Source organism: Mesoplodon bidens, assembly GCF_964165515.1.
Source record: "Mesoplodon bidens genome assembly, chromosome: 1".
Taxonomy (NCBI): Eukaryota; Metazoa; Chordata; class Mammalia; order Artiodactyla; family Ziphiidae; genus Mesoplodon; species Mesoplodon bidens.
Window position 1 is genome coordinate 156,391,269 of NC_138176.1, and position 22,297 is coordinate 156,413,565.

Genomic DNA, 22,297 nt, shown 5'->3' on the forward strand with positions numbered 1-22,297 from the left:
TTGGAGTGACATCTCTCTGCCAAACACAGGGCAGTGAGTGGAGATGCTAGCCTCAGCTCTTCTTTGCTTGTATCTCCCAGTTTGGAATATCTATGTAATGAACAACTGGGGAAAGGCAGATTAGGGCTAAGGGTGCTTGTCCTGACATGGCTGGACAAGGGCTTCTACTCTAAAAGTGGGTACTGAGTAGCAGAAATGAGCCTCAGATCTCTCAACTGTTCTTGCCTAGAATAGAGCTTCTATAACACACAATGGAAATGCTGCTGCTTGCCCTTTCTAGGTAGAAACTATCACCCTAAGCTGGCAGTGGGAGAGAAAAATCCCCATCTTCTTGGTCTCGCTACCCACAGTAAAACTTTCATCACACTGATTTGAGGGGCCTGGTAAATGGAGTGGGTCATGGCTTAAATGCCACCAAGTCCCTGTTCTTAAAGAGATTTAGTACATTTCTTGCATAAACATTTCTCTGCAGTATGTCCTTAGGGCAGTTTCCAGAGATTTTTATGGTTGATTTTTATAATTTTCACAAGTTATGGTTGATCTGCTGGGGAGCAAATTCACAGAGCTCCTCACACCACCATTCCTGAAGTACTTCACTTACTTAGGTACATATTATAAGCTTCATTAAAGAAAATATCATATGGATGTTATAATGTCTATAATTTACTTTGAGTGACTTCACTGTATGGAGTAAAACATTATGTGTGTTACTTAGGCTAAGTTATAACTAGGTCCTAAGCAAGAAGGAATAGTGAAGAGGTTGCCAGTAGGTGTCATATCATGAAGGGCCCCATCATGAATCCCTCTGTTATATAGATCTCAAAAAACCACTTTACTGTTCTGCATACTAAATGTCAAAAATGAAGTTTTAAAAACTAATGACTTATTAAGCAGAAAAAAAAGTTAAACATAGGTTGTTATTGCCTAAATTTAATTCAGCAATCCTCCTTCATCTTTCATGAGGAGGATGAAAAAAAGGCTAGAAGCCTTCAGTCTTAGGCTTGTCATCCAGTGTTTATTACCTAACTCTATCCATGTCCAGCTATTGATTTAGAATTTAAATTTCCTGATACAGACTAGAAGATATAGAATCCTTCTTCTGGAACATTATACTGTTTGCCTTGTGTGAACTTTTCTGTCAAGGTATGGTTGGAACTTAAAAGTTCAGAGAACTAAAACTTTATAGAACAAATTGTATGCTCTTTTCTGTGCCTAATTTGCTAATGGTTTGTTTAAAAAATATTGATTGTGTTTTCATTGTATTATGGTATTGAAAATATGAAGAGTAGGTAACTCTTACCATCTAAATCTTTGATGATTGGTTATCTACAAAAACTAATCTAAGAGCTGTCATGTCTAAATAGAACTAGATCAGTTTGCAACAAAAGAAAATGAGAACAATAATGAATTAATTCATATAGTCAATAAATATGCCTTCTGGCCTCTCAAATTTATCATGGTATGAGACAATCTCCTTTGATTAAAAGATAAAATGAATAAATTTCCAAATGGATAATGACTCCTTTGTATTATGTCTTATGTAGGTGAAAAAGAAAAACACTTCAGCACAAACAATTCATCCATTCTGATCAGGCTGCCCTGTAGTGTAAAAAGTTTTATAGTCCCATGTATAACTATATCTATTGTATTCAGTTTATATGAAGTGCTTAATTATCTTTGAACGGCCCAGCTTTCTATTCTTTGATGTTATGAGAGGTTATTGATAAAAAGATCACCTGTACGAGAATAGAATCTCATTCAAGAATCAGTTAACCAGTAAGTATATTAGATGCCAAACCCAGTGATGATAAAATGCTTATAATGTAGTTTGAAATATAAAACTGATATTTTATGTTATAAAACATCATGACATATGTTATATGTCATCTCTATAATCATCAAATAGTTATTGAATGTATGCAGCATCCTGTACAAGGAGCCTTGTATTCAAGGGGCTTAATTTTTTATAGAGATGAGTTTTATAAACTGTGAGTAACAATTCAAAATAGGAAAAATATAGTACATGTGGTAAATTCTATATGACTATATGTTTCTATTTTGTATAATATAAACCTCCAGTGAACATATGCCAAAGATTTTATTGGGTTTAATTGCCATATCTACAGTTTCTGGAACAGCACCATGGTGCATTTTGTGTGTTCAATGAATAATTCTTCAATAAATAAATGAGTGAAAATTAATTACATGTATGTTGGTGCTCTATTATGTGCCCCTTCTTTGGCCTGGTGCAGCTGTATTCAGAAACTGTCTTTGCAGCAGTGAGCACTTACAGCAGACCTAGGGGAGTGTTCATGTGCGCTTGTTCAGAAAGTGCTAGTGATCCCTATTGATTTTTCAGGGTCACAAACAGACATGGATTTTGACCACATTTTTATAATTGTAATCAGTATTCTTTGGGAAATTTTGACATTAATTGCTCCACTATGTACTATTTTAGTATTTGGGGAAATTTATTTTTACTCTCTTAAAAAGATAACATAGAGGCACTATGTCTCACTGCGGGAGGATGAACTTACCATGGAACAATATTATCTTATAGTAGGATTTCCAACCTTTGCTGAAATCCACCCCCCATTCATATTAAAATCAGTAGACTTTTAAAGCACAGTGGTAGCTTAATTTGGTCTTTTTTTAAAATAAATAACTGTTTTAGCTCTTGGAAAAATATAATAGTGAATTGGCATCTCAATTTTAGTGATTAGGCATCTCATGCATATTTTACTGTGCAGTCAAATTTATTCTATACTTAAAAATAGACAATTTATTGTGTGTATGATATTGTGACCATTTTGAAATTTAAAATAACACCTTCTTTAAAAGAGAAGTTTGAGGGCCTCCCTGGTGGCGCAGTGGTTGAGAGTCCGCCTGCCGATGCAGGGGATGCGGGTTCGTGCCCCGGTCTGGGAGGATCCCATATGCCGCGGAGCGGCTGGGCCCGTGAGCCGTGGCCGCTGGGCCTGCGCGTCCGGAGCCTGTGCTCCGCAACGGGAGAGGCCACAACAGTGAGAGGCCCGCATACCACAAAAAAAGAAAAAAAAAAAAAAAAAAAAAAAAAAAAGAGAAGTTTGAGTAAATTAGAAAGAAACTAGTGGCTAATTTTACATTCTTTTTTGTTAGAAATTCCAACTTTTTTGTTAGAAACTCTGTTAATATATTATTATTTTTTTAACATAGATTAGGCATTTTTGTTAATTCTAAGGTTGCCTTACCAATGGCTTTATTATTAGGTAAAATGGAAAACCATTATTTATTATGGCTAAATTTTACTTCTTGAAACTCTAAGGAAAATTATAGCACTTGACATGTTAAAAGTTCATGAGATTCAACCAGTTCCATATGGATGAATTCGTTTTTCATGTAAGATCTCAAAATTTATGGCTATTTAACTTGCCATGGCTTATAAACCCATGAGTTCTTCTTCGTGATTCCCTCTTTTCTACCATTTATATTTCACTAGTCATCAATAACTATAAGCAATATTTAAGAAGTACTAGGTAAATTTCCATGTGCTTTGCATATATTAATTAATTTACTTGCCACAATAATCCTATGAAGTACATACTCTTATGACCCACATGATACTGATAAAAAAAATACAGAGGTAGGTTACTTATGTAAGGTTTTGCAGTCTGTACATGGCAAAGTCAGAATTTGAACACAGACAGATTGGCTTGTGGGACCAGAACTCAACAATTATACTCTGTATGTTAGTTGTTCTGACTCCTGCTTCTAAACATCTCTGTAATCCAATCTCTTCTTGCCATTGCTATTGCAATGGTTCAAGTTTACTACGTATTCTGCCTGAAACACAGTCTTTCTGAAGCTCCCTTTCTTAGTCTGCTGGGGCTGCTATAACAAAATACCATAGACAAGGTGGCTTAACAATAGACATTCATTTCTCACAGTTCTGGACTGGGAGCTCCAAGGTGTTAGCAGATTCAATTTCTGGTGGCAGCCTTCTTCCTGGCTTGCAGATAGCTACCTTCTTGTTGTGTCCTCATTTGGCACAGAGAGAGAGAGAGAGAGAGAGAGAGAGAGAGAGAGAGATTGGGCCGAAACAAGTTCTGGTCTCTCTTCCTTTACTTCTAAGGATGTTAATTCAATCACGGGGTGCCACTCTCATGGCCTCATCCAAACTGAATTACCTCCGAAAGGCCCCACCTCCAAATACCATATCATTGAAGTTTAGGGCTTCAACCTAGGAATTTGTTGGGGGGGTGCACAAACATTCAGCACATAGGTTTTCTTCATCCATTCTTTCTTCCCTTCAATCCATCCACTACACAATGGACAAGTAATATTTAAAACAGATAAAGCTATCATATGACTCCTTTGCTTAAAATTTAGGATAAAGATAAAAGTTCTTAACATGTTTGAAATATGCTGCATGGCCTGGCCTTTGAGGGACTCTAGCCTTATCTCCCGCTTTCTCCCCACCTCTTTCCTCACCACTCACACTGGGTATATCATAGTTATAGTAGATGACCTGTTCACTACTTGTCAGGTGCTGCTCTCAATGCTTTACCTGTGTAAATGTCAACCATACAGCCACAAAGGAGTTATGTAATTACTTAGAGATGAAGAACTAAAAATCAAGGAATTAGATAATTTCACTAAATTTTCACAGACTTCATTTCGTTCCTTGGAACAGATTATTCATTCTCCCTAGAAAGCTTTTCCTCATGAACCGTCCACAATTACTGAATTATTTCTCCTGAATCAGTCTCAGGGAGGAAATAAATTAGCTCTTTTTACTATATCCCATGATATTTTGCACTTACCTAGTGCAACCCATATTATTTATTGATATTTCTTTCTCCCTCTAGACAGACTTCTCCTAGGAAGAGCCTGAGTCTGTATTGCTCATCACAGTTTCTCTGATATTTGGCATAATATAGGATATATGCTCAACAAGTATTGGTCAAATTATGAACTGACTGGAATAATAAGAATTACATTGTACCCATGATGAACATACATAATTCTCATTCACTCTTTGGAAAAAAACACCAATTTTCATTTTAGTGGCAAGGAAAGTGGAAAATGGAGAAAAAACTGTTGAGGTTAATGGTCAGACCTATACATCACCTGAAGTAATATATCATACCATGGTTAATAAGAAGTTACATGGCTGTGTTTTATTAAACAAATAAGAAAAAATAATTAAAAATGCATAAAACTATGTATCCAATTAAGACATGTATGAGAGCTCACTCTTCAATAGAGAAGGCAGAGAAATAAAGAGATAAGATTCACATAAGGTGATAAATAGTATAAAAAGCAAATTCAAAGATATAAGTATCACAGAATAAAGGGAGCATATCATTATTTAGTTTGGGTAGTAATTATCTAATTCAACAAACTTGATTACATTAGTTTTAGAAGAGAAATATTTATAGTGAGAAACACAGGACAATAGTGGTGGGTTGAATATTGTAACTCATGGATTTCATTCATATGGTGAAAGCCTGATTTAGGTTTATTATTCTTACAAAAATATGCTATCATATGAAGTATAAACAACCCTTGGTGATTCTGAGAAGAAAAAAATGTCAAGGACTCAAACAATGACTTACTGGTAGTAATTAAATGTTTCACTCTTAATTTATTCTTATCTCCATTACGTCTGTCACTTTTTATTACTCTCTTAAGAGGCATTGAATGGTATAATGTTATTTTGTTGAAAGAGCCCTCAAATACCAAATGAGTTGTCACTTGAAAGGCAAAGTGAGGAGTTTACTCATGTGATGAAGTTATTCATAATAATGACTGTTCATTTTGGCAAAGAGGAACAAATTTGGCACAAAAATTAGAGCAAAGTATTTAAAATAGAATATTACAAGTTACAGTTTACAGTATTGTATTTGTGCACTGAAAATATCATCTTCCATCACATCCTTTTTCACAAATGTGATATCATGGTTCTCACTGAAACATTTGCAGATTCTTCTCCTCCACACTAGTAGATGAGGCAAGTTTATGTACGTTAGGAATACTTCTTAAGTTGAAAAAATTTATACCGTAAAAATGGCAAAAGGCTACTCTAAGTCACAGTGATTTTGAGAGATGTGTTTTCAAAATGTTTGAAGCAAGATCTTTAATGGTGCTTGTAGGCACTTTCTTACTTACAAAAGCCTATTTAATATTCTGTTTATGGTGGAGTGTTTTGCCAGAAGTTTATGTTCTGTTCATTATTGATTGCATTTTATTTTATTTTATTTTTTTTTACTTTTTTTTTTTTCTTTGCGTTACGTGGGCTTCTCACTGCTGTGGCCACTCCCGTTATGGAGCACAGGCTCCGGACGTGCAGGCTCAGCAGCCATGGCTCATGGGCCCAGCTGCTCCGCAACATGTGGGATCTTCCTGGACCGGGGCACGAACCCGTGTCCCCTGCATCGGCAGGTGGACTCTCAACCACTGTGCCCCCAGGGAAGCCTGCATTTTATTTTTAAAATATTACTTGCACTTACATTTTTTTCAGCGATGATTTTTGTTCTAAATAACTTGATTCAGAAGCTTCAGTATGCATAGATTATATTATGATTTTTTATTTTGTATCCTGGATGGGAGGGCCTTTTGTTGTTCTAAGTAGTACAGTGATATTTAGCTTAAATAAAAGTTTTCCCTGGCTTCATAATATATAATTTGTAGCATTATAATTCAAAAAATATCCCAAGTGACAATATGTAAAGTACTTCTAAGTTATTTGATACTATTTTCTTGAAGATTTACATTTTTTTTTATCATTTACTTCAAATAAACAACAAGATTCAGCATTGGCATACATGCAAGTTTTTGATTTCTAATCATCTACAGGTCATAATTTCTTTTGCCACAGCTCCTACAACTTTGCTTTGGTGAGCAGGTTCCAAAAATGAGGAGATTCACATATCAACGACATTGTATTTACAGAGCTCGCCTACCTGCCTCTGGCCTCTGATGGACAATCACATGGGCCCTTGACTGTGTCCTCTCATCCAGGTCAATGCAGGCCAAGTGCTGCTGACTTAAACGAAACATGAACACATTAACCTGGCATCTGTGTTTTGAAATATGGCACTCCACTCAATTCTGGCACGAACAGTACATTTAATCCACAATTGGTAACTGATCGAAGTTCCGGTGCAGCATATTCGGGACATCAGAGCTACAAATGTGTACGCATAACCTGTTAGAGCGTGTCAATCAGGACGACCATCAGGATAAGCTCTGTCCTGGGGCATATGACACTAAACTGTTGATTGTTTCTTTTACTTACCTTGTGAAAGAATGCATCCTCCTGAGGTTAGAAAAACCTGAGCTTTGGTGACTGTAGAGCGTGAAATGATTGTGGTATTATTTACCACAATCAGAGAGAGAGAGGGAGAGAGGAAGGATAAGTATGAGGGCTTTGGAGCCAGTTGGCTTGGATTTGAATCCTGGCTCCATTATTTCTTCGCTGAATGATTTTACCTAACCTCTCCAGACCTGTTTCTGAATTTCTCAAATAGGCATAAAATCATTCTAACTGAAAATTTTGTCATAAGTATAGATTCACATCTCTAGAATACAAAAAGCTCTCAAAATTAAAAAAAAAACACTTCAATTTATTTTGTGATAAAACTGAATTTATTTTAAGTAGAGTGACTATTAATGTATTCTTTTTTCCGTAAGCATCAAAGTACTCTCCACCTCTACATGAAGCGGGTGTTATGATTTATAATATAAATGTATATACGTACACACACAGATACACAAATAGCTTTCTGAAATCCAAAATGCCTAAAAGCCAACCCCCTAGATGTTTGGAATAAATAAGTATATGTATAGCCCCTAGGTATTTGGAATAAATTATTATGCTCTTGTAATAATGAAATTAATGATCCTAAATTAATTTTATATAAAGTCTGAAAGATATTAATTCTAACATTCATTGAGCATTTACTCTAGGACAGGGTTTTCTCATGGCAATCTAGATCATGGGATCACGGTTTCCATACAAATTCTGAATAGATATGAGGGTAAAGACTGGCATACACTCACTTTACATGACATAGAAGGGAAGAACACAACATTTCTTTATTTGGACCTAAATTCTAAAGTGTTTGAAACCAGATATGGTTAAGGGAACACAAACTTTTACACTTCTAGAAATCAAAATGTGTAAAGCTTTGTTCTGGTGAAATGGAAATGCTCAGGTTAATGTGATTCATTTTATTTTATTTTATTTTTTACTTGAAAATGCATGTGTACCGATTTACCCTCTTTTTTTCCCTGCTGCATATATGGTCATCTTGGCTCAACTACAGTGGTGAAAATTGTGTTAAAAAATCTCTTCCCGGGCTTCCCTGGTGGCGCAGTGGTTGAGAGTCCGCCTGCCGATGCAGGGAACACGGGTTCGTGCCCCGGTACGGGAAGATCCCACATGCCGCGGAGCGGCTGGGCCCGTGAGCCATGGCCGCTGAGCCTGTGCGTCCGGAGCCTGTGCTCCGCAATGGGAGAGGCCACGACAGTGAGAGGCCCGCGTACCGCAAAAAAAAAAAAAAAAAAAAAAAAAAAAAAAAATCTCTTCCCCTCAAAACAATTCTATTAATCATAGTCAGAATCTAGAAATGTTAAAAAGGGAATGAATTAGAAATTTGGAGTATGTATTAACTTTTTTGGGAAGCTCAAGCTTATCACTGTCTCTATTAGCTTTATTTGGCTGTAGCTGTAGGTGTAAATATGAATATACCTTTTGGCAACTTTTTTTTTTGTGTGTGGTATGCGGGCCTCTCACTATTGTGGCCTCTCCCTTTGCGGAGCACAGGCTCCGGACGCGCAGGCTCAGCGGCCATGGCTCATGGGCCCAGCCTCTCTGCGGCATGTGGGATCTTCCCAGACTGGAGCACGAACCCGTGTCCCCTGCATCGGTAGGCGGACTCCCAACCACTGCGCCACCAGGGAAGCCCATGGAAACTTCTTGCTATAGTAAGCAGACACACAGTTACCTCAATGGTTTCACGATTGTCTTAAACCATCACTGCCTTCAGTACACTTATTATTTCACATTATTGTATTTTAAGACTACATCTTGATATTCAAATATTTTTTTAAATAAAAGGAGTAGAAGTACACTATCATGTTTAGGATCAAATTTGGAGGAATATAGAGAACACAAAGTTATTTATAACCAAGATATAGTATTTGTTAAATATTTCAAACTGGATGCCATCTGAACTAGTTATAACTAATAGCATATCCCTCTGGTGTAGCACCACTCTCCTTCTGAAAAAGAGTCACCTTTCTGGAATGTGCTAAAGGATTGTTTGTTACACATAATTGAAGGATACAGATTTCAAGCTGTTTGTAGGTGATACATGAATTTTTCACTCCTGCTCGTGAGCACTTTGACTACTGTGTAATTCTTTAAATTGATTCAATCAAACCCATGCTGTTTATGCTTTTAATTGATTGAATTAAAACAGCATTTTGAAAACTTTTAATCATGCCATTAGGCAGGAGTCCTTTGCTTGTTCATGCTCAACCCAGTCCAGATGTGCTGTGGCTTTTCAACTTGTAAAGTCCCACCATAGAGCCAGGTGGCACTTCACTTTATTTGGCAGCAAGGATAGACTGTAACATCATCACAGATGAAAGGACACTCCTACTGTGGGTTCACAGTACAACTTTCCAGATGGAGGTGAGTAGAGGTGTCCACTTTCCATGCCTCTTCCTTACCGTACAGACCATCTGATACAACAGGTCATTGATGCAGGGAAAGTCATCCTACTGGAGTCACAGATAGAAATTACTGCTGATCAAAAACTTCTACAATCAACATGTAATTAAACTTGGGGACCATACAAACATACATAGGATGATGCTTTGGCCTGGAACTGGAGCCTCAGATTCTAATCTTAAAGTGCTGCCCTTCCAGAGACATGGCAGTAGGTATGATCCACAGGTGCTCCCAACACGTAGGTTCATTTTCTGTAAGAATTCAAACACTATAATCTAACTCTCTAAATGTTGTCCTGCTTTATTCCATTACCATGCACCAGTGATCCTCAATAGTATCAGTGATAAAATGTCTTCTAAAAATATTGTCCTGGGCTGAGTTGTAAACAATTGCTGTGGTTATTGTGAATTTTAATATTCATGTAAATATCAAATTAGTCTATGTTTTATTACTCTTTAATTAACATTGGATGATTCATGGAAGTTAATACAAAGAACTTCCAGTTATACAGTTGGCTCATGACACCCTTGGACTCAGTTACACACATTTATTTAAAGACTCAGTAACAGTTTGGAATCATTCACACTTGCTTTGCATATCATTCTTGTCTCCACTGTCTGTGCTATTTCACATCTCCGTGTTTAAACAGCAACTTCAAGATAAATACTGATAGCACAGAGAAATACTGATAGTAACGATAAAGAAACAGAACTTCACTTACTTCAGTTCTGTCTTTCTGTGTGACCACTTGAAGGTTTTATTTGTGGTTAAAGTTTATCTAAGGAAACAGAATACAAAATGTGTGGTGTGGTATTTTTGTTTAAGTTAAATTGTAGTTTATGCAAGCAATATTTCACCAAATTTGAATAATATCTTTAAAACAGATTTATTCTTTTAAAATTAATTGTTTATTAAATGGATTTCAAGGAAATACTTATTGTTTTTGTTTAGTATATTAATTAATGAAAATAATAAATCAAACTGAAGAAGAGGACGTTTAAAATTTCACCTCCAGGTGTCAAGTACTCCATGTACACTGTCTCAAAGCTGTAAATGAATTGAAAAAGGTGCTTAGAAAATATTACTTTCTAATGGAATCTCAGTGACAGGAAAATGAAAAGAATTACATTTTAATCATTACATAATATCTCACAAAAAGAGAGACCCTAGAATGAATTAAACACAAAATTGTGAAAAATAAAATGCATAGTTAATAGAAGAAATGTTCCAGAATATCTCTATGACCTAGGGGTGGAAAGTATTTTACAATTTTCCATACAAAAACCACAAAGGAAAAAAAAAAAAGAAAACCACAAAGAAAAAATGGTAAAATTCTATCTCATAAGATTAATCATTTTTGCTAAATGAAGAACACTGTAGACGAAGATAATAGGTAGATTACAGGATGGGAAAAGATATTTGCAATATTTGAAACCAAGGAAGAATTAATATCTGGAATCAACTGTTTATTTCTGCAAATAAAAGTTAAGAAGACATCAGTCTCAATGGACAAATAGAAAAAGTTATGAACAATTTTCAAAAAAGAAAATACAAAAACTAACATGTATGTTGAGATGATCCAAATAGTAATCAGAGCAATGGAATTAAAGAAAACAATAATATTTTAAATTCCTATTATTTATTAGCAAAATTAGAAAGGTTCAAAAAGGATAAAGTGATATAACAACCCTCTTCATATGGGAGAACAATTGAACATTTCTTAATTAATTTTTTATACATACTATTTTAATAAATTAAGATTATTATATAGACATACTTATAATATGCATACCTTAATTATTATATACACATAACTATTTTATAGGAATGCTTAAAAATGAAAATATTTACATATTAAACACAGTAAAATCATTGCCTTAAGGAGGTGGAGAATGAGAGTAAAATATTTTGTGGAGTTTATTTAGTTTGTGATTTTTGTATAAGATCTTAGAGATTTTGATTTAGTTTATCAAGATAGAAACTAAATTGATACATCTTTTAATATAAATTTTGTTAATATTTTTCAGATTATAATACTAAAATTAATGTTGCAATTTAATATTTAATTTTTTATTTCCACATAAGCATTAAGTAAAGGATGGCAGGGTACATAGGATAATTAAAAGAGGGCGAGGATTCCATATTCCTGTACCTTTAACCAAGAGAGCTTGAATTCAAATTACTGAGGAAGACATGCAGAGGAAAATGTTCTGGAAACTGTCCATTGTCTATCAGTTTACATCAACGTCTCAATGTGACAACTGCTATTTTGTATCTATTTAATATCTTAATCTTTCTTACACATAAGTAAGCATAATGTAAGTGGTGATTGGGGTGGAGGCATGAACCCTGAACATAACGTTCTTTGGGAAAATCTTTTTGGGAAACCCTATTGATTAAGTCCATAATATAAATGGAAATTTACATTGCACGTAAGTATTAAAATCTTAATTGCCCTTATGTACTGGAACCTATTAAAGCTTGTTTAACATTGCATTCCTCAAATGTTAGTTCACAGAACAACATCCTCTCTTTTTATTTGATTTTATTTTACTTGAAAATAACATCAATGTCCTAAGAAACAAGTGTTTAAGAAAATATTAGTCTAAGTCTTTTATCTTAGTGTTTTCCTATCTCAGTGAATTGAGCTAGATTAACTCAGCCGTAAGGATTTCATTCACCCCTGTAGACAAAAGTCTTCTTGATTCCTCTCACCTCAGGAACTATATGCAGATAATATTTTAAATGATTAAATTTATTCTTCTTTCTTTGCTCATTTCTCTGTCAGTGACCATTCCACCAGTCAGATGCAGAACAAGGATATAATACCACCAACACCATCCTCATGATGGTGATATTTCTCTACTGCCAGAAAAACTACTGGAGACAACTTGACACATCTAAAATTTATATTTTTATGATATAAAAATAAAACTTGTGGAAAGAGGGCAACAATATTTTACAAATCTTACAATCTTAAGTCAGGAGGAAGAAAGGAAACATTGGGCACTAACACTTGGTTTTAAAATAGTAGTTGCTATGACTACTTAAATCATTTCTTAAGGTGATGTCCTTTTCTTTATGAATTTTTTAGAAGTTTAGTTGCCCTAACAACGGTACTCACTTACACTGAAGCAGTTTAATAATTTGTTTTTGTTTACAAGGGCCTTCTCTCTCTTACTTTGTACACGTTATTGCAGCCATGAATAGATAACAGGAAGTATATGGATTAAGAGGGATTTGAAATAGAGTCTATATTTTAGAATAAATAGAAGCAAATGTATGATGGATACATTAATCTCCATTTCCCTAGTAGGAAAACAAATGAATTTTTAAAATTGGAGCTGCTGTAAAACATATAGAGTTATTGAATGTTATTTGATAGAAAAATAAAAATAAAATGATTCTTGGATTAGATTTCATTTGCTTATTATTATTTATTTATTTATTTATTTATTTATTTATTTATTTATTTATTTATTGCGGTACACAGGCCTCTCACTGTTGTGGCCTCTCCTGTTGTGGAGCACAGGCTCCGGACGCGCAGGCTCAGCGGCCATGGCTCACAGGCCCAGCCTCTCTGTGGCATGTGGGTTCTTCCTGGACCAGAGCACAAACCCGTGTCCCCTGCATCGGCAGGCAGACTCTCAACCACTGTGCCACCAGGGAAGCCCTGCTTATTTATTTTTAAATTTTGGGTTGATAGTGTAGTACATGTTTCTAAAAGAAATGCACAATTTTTGTTCTTATAACTTCAGGTACCTGAAACATTTGATTCTATTGTCTAATGTAGACTTTTTACTACTGGTCAAGAAAGAAAACAATCTTATTCACTATTGTGCTGGAGGGTTTAACAACTCACAAACATGCGTAAGTCGTCACTGAATACGGGTATGTATGTATGTATATACTTACTAATCAAACACAAGAACAATAAAAAACCTGCAGCTGAAATTATAAATTGGTACAACAGTTTAAGAGAACAGTTTAGCAATATGCATAATCATGATTTCAATGCAATTCTAATGCTAGTAATTGCCCCATAGGAAAGTGTTCATCACAGTATTATTTATGCATAGGAAAACTCTGAAAACAAAGAAGTTGCCTTTCAATTAAGGATTGGTTAAATAAATTACATACATCCATATAATGGAATACTATAAAACAAAACCTTTATTTATTTACATTATAACTCACATTTCATTATTAATGAAAATATATTAATTATATACTGTTTTTATGAGTTTTATGTGGCTAAATTTATATTTAGGTTTCTGTATTACTTTTAATGAGAAAATCTTATAATCAAACTAAATAGTAAAATTATTTATTTTAAACACATACCCAAGTATTTTAATTTCTAAAATTTTATTAGGCAAATTTATATAAATCAAAATGCTTTTCTCACCAAGTTCATTATTCAAAAACAAAACAATTATACTTTTCATATATTATCAGTTTATCAAAGTTTATGTCATGAACCCATTTATCATAAGTATTAGGGCATATAATGGAAAATAAATATTTCATTTGGTTAACTAGAATCTATTAAAAGGGTAAAATGTTAAAAAAAAATAGCCATCAAATTCAATTTGGAAGGATAACAGACATTCTACGAACACAATAGTAATAGTACTACAAACTACCCAATAAGAGAGGGTCAGAAAGAACATTTATGGATTCTATCTGAACTCCTTTGGTAATATTATTTTCTTTTTTTGTTGTTGATGGTGTTTATCCCCCACTTTATTATTTTATTTAGCATTGAGCATTTGCAATTAGAGAACAGATAACATTAACTCCCTTGAGAGATTAGAGATGGGGAGCGTGGAGGTTTATATGTTATCAAACAAACATAGTCTCTTACCCATCTTTTACACTGTATTCTAAGTTCCTCAGCGTCAAGAACGACTTTAGATACTTTTTTTTGACTCAGATCCAAGACAGTGCTAGATATATTGTAAATATTCTCTATCTGCTCTGAGTAATGTGTAAGTGAATGAGTAAATATATGAGCAAAGATTCTTTGAATATCAAAACTGTGGAGCAAGAAACACTATGGAGGAGATGGGAGATGGAGATGAGGATATTTGTAGTTTGGAAAAGCCTTTACATTTTAATAATTCAGTCAAGTTTGCTCCTTGAAATCATCCCCTGATTCTATATCAAGAGCATTATTTTTCATTGTTCAGTGTCCAATCTGGGATACAACTAATAATGATAGCTGGAAAAGACTTGGAAAGAAAGGGATGACATGAAATTAATTAAATTCATTATAATGGCAATTGGAGAAAAAGCAAAAAGAGGAATTATAGACCTTGAAGTAAAGAATGCTGTATGGTAGTTAATTAATGATTTTTATGGGTTTAAGCACTCGAATTAGGAAATCAGTTCTTTGTGTTGAATAGAAAATAATGTGAGAAATGTTAATTAAAATGGCATTTTGAAAGATTTGAATATGTTAGTGTTCCATCAATAAAAGATTGTGGTGAACTTGAAGGATTTATAAAACAAAGGTATTCAAAGATGTTATTAATATCTACCTTTTTTTTCATTCCTCCCATCTTGTGTTGTACAGATTTCACAAGAAACTGCCAAGTTTTGGTTTCTGTTCTAGGAAAAAAAAAAATCAGTCCTTATTTGGCAACTATATATACCCAGATTTGTGCCATCTGATGAAAGAAATCAGAAATGGCTCTTTAATATTATAACTCTGTGATTAATTTATAAGAAGATATTATTTTAGCTTAATAAAGACAGCGATCAGTCGTTGCTGATCATTGAATTCCTAAAGAAAGAGGCAATTTTGTATTCCTGGCTCTATAAAGTCAGATCTGGTTCTCCCATTTCTTAGCTGTGTAACTTTGGTCTAATTATTTAACCTCTGTGTTCTTGAGTTTCCTCATCTGTAAAATGAGAATCATAATTATACCTACTCCAGAGGTAATACATATAGAGTCCTTAGAACATTTCCTGGGACAAGTCAGTAGTCTATACTTGTTAGTGATTTTTATTACTATATTTTAGGCTTCCCACTAAATGCATTACATATTGAATCTCACGTACTTTAGTCTTCATTTCAGGTAAGGGAATTGACACTGGTTAAATGGTATGGCTAAAGTCACAAGCCATTAAAGTCTGAATTCAAATTATAGTCTTATTTCAAATGTGAGCATTTTATATGATGTAAATATGTTTTCTATCATAAATCTTCACTCTTTTCTTTTAAAGAAGGCATTTTTCTAATCAGTAAAATATATGATTTTTATGTTACATTAACATTAAATAATGTCTTGTCTGCTATACAGTGCTCTGAATCACTCATTGCAAATAATGTGGCAACAGAGTCCTGGTACATATATCATTTTCAAGGAATAATAGCATTTTTACTGAGGGCCATTTGGACCATGTTTTGATCAGATTTCTACCCCCTTAGCAATTTGAAATCCAAATGAATTGATTTGTGTCTAACTCCCTTCCCTCCTCCAGAGTCTCTGTAGTAGGAGCATGGACAAAACAAATAGGACTACAGGCACATAAAGAAAGTTGCACATTGCTAAAGGGTTATTAAGAAGGAAGAAGACTACTTTATATACTTAGAGCTCTTTAATGTTATTACATTCATTATGTGACAGCAGAATAAGGTGTACATAGAAATGCTCAAATAATATATTTTTGAAGAATATTGCCATAAAATGCATAAAACTTGAACTACAGGAGCTATAGAAATCCCATTAATATCCTGAGAAACAATCCTAGCCCTTAAGTGGCTCTAGTATGACAATAAAATCCACATAGAATGTGTACTCTAAATCAAACCTTAAAATTCTCTGGGTTTCTGTTTTCATATGAAAATAAAATGAGGTAATAATGCTGGTGCCAGGGACTGTATCTGGCATAGATTGAGCACTCAGCAAATATTTGTTCATTAGTGAATATCTAGAGTGCTATCAGATAATATGTTAAAAGAGTCAAGAATCCTAAAACCAGATACTTATGAACTACTGGCTCTTACTATAATAGTATATTTATCAAGAATTAGATATTTTTAGTAGCAGTAGTAGTAATTAGTACCCATCTACTAATCTACAATGACAATATATTTGTGATTCAGAATTCACAGTATTCATCTTACTGATTAGTGGAAATGCAGAATTTTTAAAAAAAGAATCTTCTAAATTCTTGACACTATGCCCAAACAATTAATGTACAAGCAAAGTAAAACATATGGTCTTTACCTCAAAGTTTTAATCTTGCTTTTCTGTCCTTCCATCTCTACAATTCATTGACTTCATGAGAACACTGTAGCTCACTTTCTTTTACTCTCCCAACACTTGTCTTCATTTGCTTCCTTTTGCAGCTTGGATCTCATGGTTCATTATTATTATTCATTTCTGTCCCCAAATCATCCCCTCACTATTCTCTTTCTTCCTGTATCATAAACACTTGGCAAAATTCAACCCTTGTTTAAACTAAGAAATGGCTTCTCCATTCCTGAAGAGAAGCAGCAGAAAACTGATGCAGGAAATCAAATGCATGAGGCTAATTGGCTGTAATGAAAATTAGTAAATATTAATTCTAAATGGAACCTAACTTTGTGTAGAAAATATACTGTGTTTCCCACTCACCTCAATCTTAATTAATGGAAATGCAGAATTTAAAAAAAGAATCTTCTAAATTCTTGACACTAAATCTATCCTCCCTACTAGCCTCATATGTATTGACAAATCAGGAGATAGAGATTGGAATATCTCCATCTTCACATCCCCAAATCTATGGTCCAGATCTCACCTGTACCCATCCTTTTCCTCTTCATCTCACAATATTCCTTTTCCTGTGAAACATCAAGGCCATCCTTTAAACTTGAAAATCTTGCTAGTTCTTAAATTGTGGTCCAAGAACCAACAGCAATGACATTACATGAGTTATAATTCCATTTGGATTGGAAAGCTGGTTCATATCAGTCTTATATCAACATAATTAGTTTATTTTAAGCTGCCAAAAACAGTCATGGGGATTCTGCAGAATAAAAATATAAGACTGCTGTCTTTGAAGGCTTGCAGAATAAGTAACAATTAAAAACAAATTGAAGAAAAGAAAACACACAACTAATGGTTTATGGCCTGGTTTCTTTCCATTTTAAATGACAAGATTGTATTAGATCATTTCTAATAGCATGGTCTTTAAACTTTTCTAATCTGAAGCCCAGGAATTCTGAAAGACTAAAAAAGTGGCACACAAAATTATTAATTTAAGATGTAAGCTCCAGGAAGACAGGTACATTTCTGTTTCATCTGCTGCTGTATTTAAACCACATAGAACAGTGCCTTATGCATAATTAGCATTACGCAGTTTCAAATGAAACTCTGTGAGAGATAGTTTCAATAAAAACAAATAAAAAAACCCAAACCAATTTTATGTTATACCATTAGGTTAAGAAAAAAGAGTATTGTTGAGGGTGACCCGTTCTGTTTCTCCACTGATATCTTTCCCTTAGTGAAGAGAGAATGAACATTTTTCCAACATTTTGACCCATCTAGATATTCCGAGGACACCAAGGGAAAAGTAATGATTTTTTCTAATTATAGGAAAACTGACATGTTCTTGGTCCTCTTTCTCTACTCAGTCGGGTTTATGAGTGGAAGGTCAATATTCGTTCACTGAGAAGATGTATTGACTTCAGCTCTCTACCAATTCAGCTCTTGTTTTCCACTGGACCTGCATGAGCCCAAGGACTGTGGATTCATACAGTTCCTGTTTTCTTGTAAAAGTCATACTAGATAGGATTTCTTTTCGCAGGCTAACCTTTTTCTGCTTCACATGGGTAGGTAAAATAAGGTTGACCCTCAGATTTCTGGATGTATTCAGTGTAGTGAAAGGAGGCTAACCAGTATTACTCCATTCAGAATTTTTCAGGAAGCTCTGCATATTGATTGTTTACATGATGGCATTAATTGTATTGATATTTTGATTATTACTTGGCTCTGTATTTGAATCTGCAAAGAGTTAGAATCCAGAGTGGAGGAGGAGTGAGTAATGGATTACCTTCCAACAAGTTTTATTATGTCTGAGCCATAGCCATGAGACAAATTCACTATAGTTTTACATATGAGTACATTGAGAATATTCAAGTAGCTATGTGGATTTTCTTTCTAACTTAAAAGTGTAGAGATTTCTTCTCTCTTGATTAGAGAAGAGGGCTATCACAAGTACATTGCTCTTAAGGATGTTTTTCCCTCACAAAGATTCCTATATTATCCTCTTCTCTGAAAACATACAACAAGCAAAGCTTTATGATCATTTATGGCATCAACGTGGAGAGGTGAGATTATGTAACCAATTTCTATTCTCAGCTACATCTCAGCACTCTCATTTCATTGGCTTCACTGAGAGTGGTCGTTGTTTGTTTTAACATTTAATAGGATTTTAAAATAGAGCAGAGAGAAATTAAATGCTAGAAATAAAAATGTATGAAATATATTTTCTCCCATTCTGAGGGTTTTCTTTTTGTCTTGTTTATGGTTTCCTTTGCTGTGCAAAAGCTTTTAAGTTTCATTAGGTCCCATTTGTTTATTTTTCTTTTTAGTTACATTACTCTAGGAGATGGGTCAAAAAGGATCTTGTTGTGATTTATGTCAAAGAGTGTTCTTATTTTTTCCTCTAAGAGTTTCATAGTGTTCAGTCTTACATTTAGGTCTTTAATCCATTTGGAGTTCATTTTGGTGTATGGAGTTCCTGTATGGTGTTAGGAAGTGTTTTAATTTCATTCTTTTACATGTAGCTGTCCAGTTTTCCCAGCACCACTTATTGAAGAGGCTGTGTTTTCTCCATTGTCTGTCCTTGCCTTCTTTGTCATAAATTAGGTGACCATATGTGCGTGGGTTTATCTCCGGGCTTTCTATCCTATACCATTGATCTATATTTCTGTTTTTGTGCCAGTACCATACTGTCTTGATTATTTGCAAGTGAAACAACTGACAAAGTATTAATCTACAAAATATATGAACAGCTCATGGAGCTCAATATCAGAAAAACAAACAACCCAATTAAAAAATTGGGTGGAAGACCTAAATAGACATTTCTCCAAAGAAGACATACAGATGGCCAAGAGGCACATGAAATGATGCTCAACATCACTAATTATTAGAGAAATGCAAATCAAAACTACAATGAGGGGCTTCCCTGGTGGCGCAGTGGTTGAGAGTCCGCCTGCCGATGCAGGGGACATGGGTTCGTGCCCCGGTCCGGGAAGATCCCATATGCCACAGAGCGACTGGGCCAGTGAGCCATGGCCGCTGAGCCTGCACATCCGGAGCCTGTGCTCCGCAATGGGAGAGGCCACAACAGTGAGAGGCCCACGTACCACAAACAAACAAACAAACAAAAAAAACTACAATGAAGTATCACCTCACACTGGTTAGAATGGCCATCATTGAAATATCTACAAACAATAAATGCTGGAGAGGGTGTGGTGAAAAGTGACCCCTGCTTCACTGTTGGTGGGAATGTAAATTGATACAGCCACTGTGGAGAACAGTATGGAGGTTCCTTAAAAAACTAAAAATAGAACTACCATATGACCCAGCAATTGCACTACTGGGCATATACCCTGAGAAAACCATAGTTCAAAAAGAATCATGTACCACAATGTTCATTGCAGCTCTATTTACAATAGCCAGGACATGGAAGCAACCTAAATGTCCATTGACAGATGAATGATTAAAGAAGATGTGGCACATATGTACAATGGAATAGAATATTACTCAGCCATAAAAATAAATGAAATTGAGTTATTTTTAGTGAGGTGGATGGACCTAGAGTTTGTCATACAGAGTAAAATAAGTCAGAGAAAAGCAACTACCATACGCTAACACGTATATATGGAATCTAAAAGAAATGGTACTGATGAATCTGGTGGCAGGTCGGGATAAAGATGCAGACATAGAGAATGACTTGAGGACATGGGGTGGGAAGTGGAAGCCAGGGCGAAGTGAGAGTAGCATCGACATATATATACTACCAAATATAAAATAGATAGCTAGTTGGAAGCAGCAGCATAGCATAGGGAGATCAGCTCAGTGTTTTGTGATGACAAATAAGGAGGGTGGGAGGGAGGCTCAAGGATATACGGGGATATATGTATGCATACTGCTGATTCACTTTGTTGTATAGCAGAAACAACACAGTATTGTGAAGAAATTATACTCCAATAAATTTGAATAAAAAATGCAAAAAAAGTATGAAAGAAACAAGATAAAATCCAAGGCTAGGGTCTTTGTATTCTACAGGATGAGTTCTAATGAGCAGGAAATAATATTTAAATGAATGATATCAATGAAATATCTATATTTCTATAGGCAGATGCATAATAGCTAGTTTTAGGTTGAATTAACAAAAAGATACCGTCCTTTTTATGTTACTATTACAGCAAAGAAATCCTTCTTTAATGAAAGAATAAGAATCACCATTATCCTTTGTAATGGGTACATAAGAAAAAACTAATACCTTGAGTTTTCTGTAATTTTGAAGTGACAGAGTTATAGGTACTGATCCAAGTCTGAATGGCAACAAGCAGCCCAGTATTTACACATACAGTTGTGTCATCAAGTAAGGATGACTTATTAGCCATGAATTTCATGCAGCAGAGAGAAAAAATGTGTAAATCAGAAACTGAAGGTCAATGAAGTAAATCAAAGTAATGTTTTCTTTATATTATCAGTGTGCTTAGGACAATCCCAGAAACTTGCACTTAAAAGCATGTATATATGAAGAGATCCAACAGAATGAATAATGCAAATAGCCAGAAACAGGCTCAATGATTAACAACTTCATGACTTTAATAAACAAACCATGTAATTTCAAGTTTGTGACAATTGGTGAAGTCTTGTGGTCCAACGAGCATACGAGCTGTGCAGGATGACAGGATTTAAGGCAGACAAGGGAATTGCTATAATAAAGCTTTATCATTTGGCATACAGTAAAAGTAAACATGAAGCAACTTCATTAAAAATTCTACACTCCCAATCTGTACACAGCAGAGTCCAAAAGCCTGATCTAGAAATAGACAACTTGTTCCTATTGTGGATCAAATGGGAAACTTAAACAAGCGATAATGAAAGCACCAACAATGGCCACAGCAGAGAAAAAAATGTGATGAGTGGCATAAAAATAAATGTTAATAAAAAATCCACACGTTTAATAAGTTAGCAGTAGAAGAGAAAACTTTTGTGGATGTCAGCAAAATCACATGGTTTGTATTAATACTGCATATATAGTTGTAAATAAAAATAGATCCCAGATATGCATACAATCTTGTATGTATGTTTGTAATAATTTTCTTTGAGATATTGAAGAGTTTGACAAGAAATAGAGGCTGAAGCAAATAGAAACTGAAATTTTTAAGGAAAAATCACCAAGATAGACTAAAGCCGACAAACACCAAAACAATCACCCACAAATTTATGTTCCCAGCTTTCAGACATTATTTCTTGACTCGACTGTGTAGCATGACAGTGAGACAAGCTTTGTTACATTGGACAGTCTAGATATTATTGTCTAGTTTTTCTCAATGGTAGT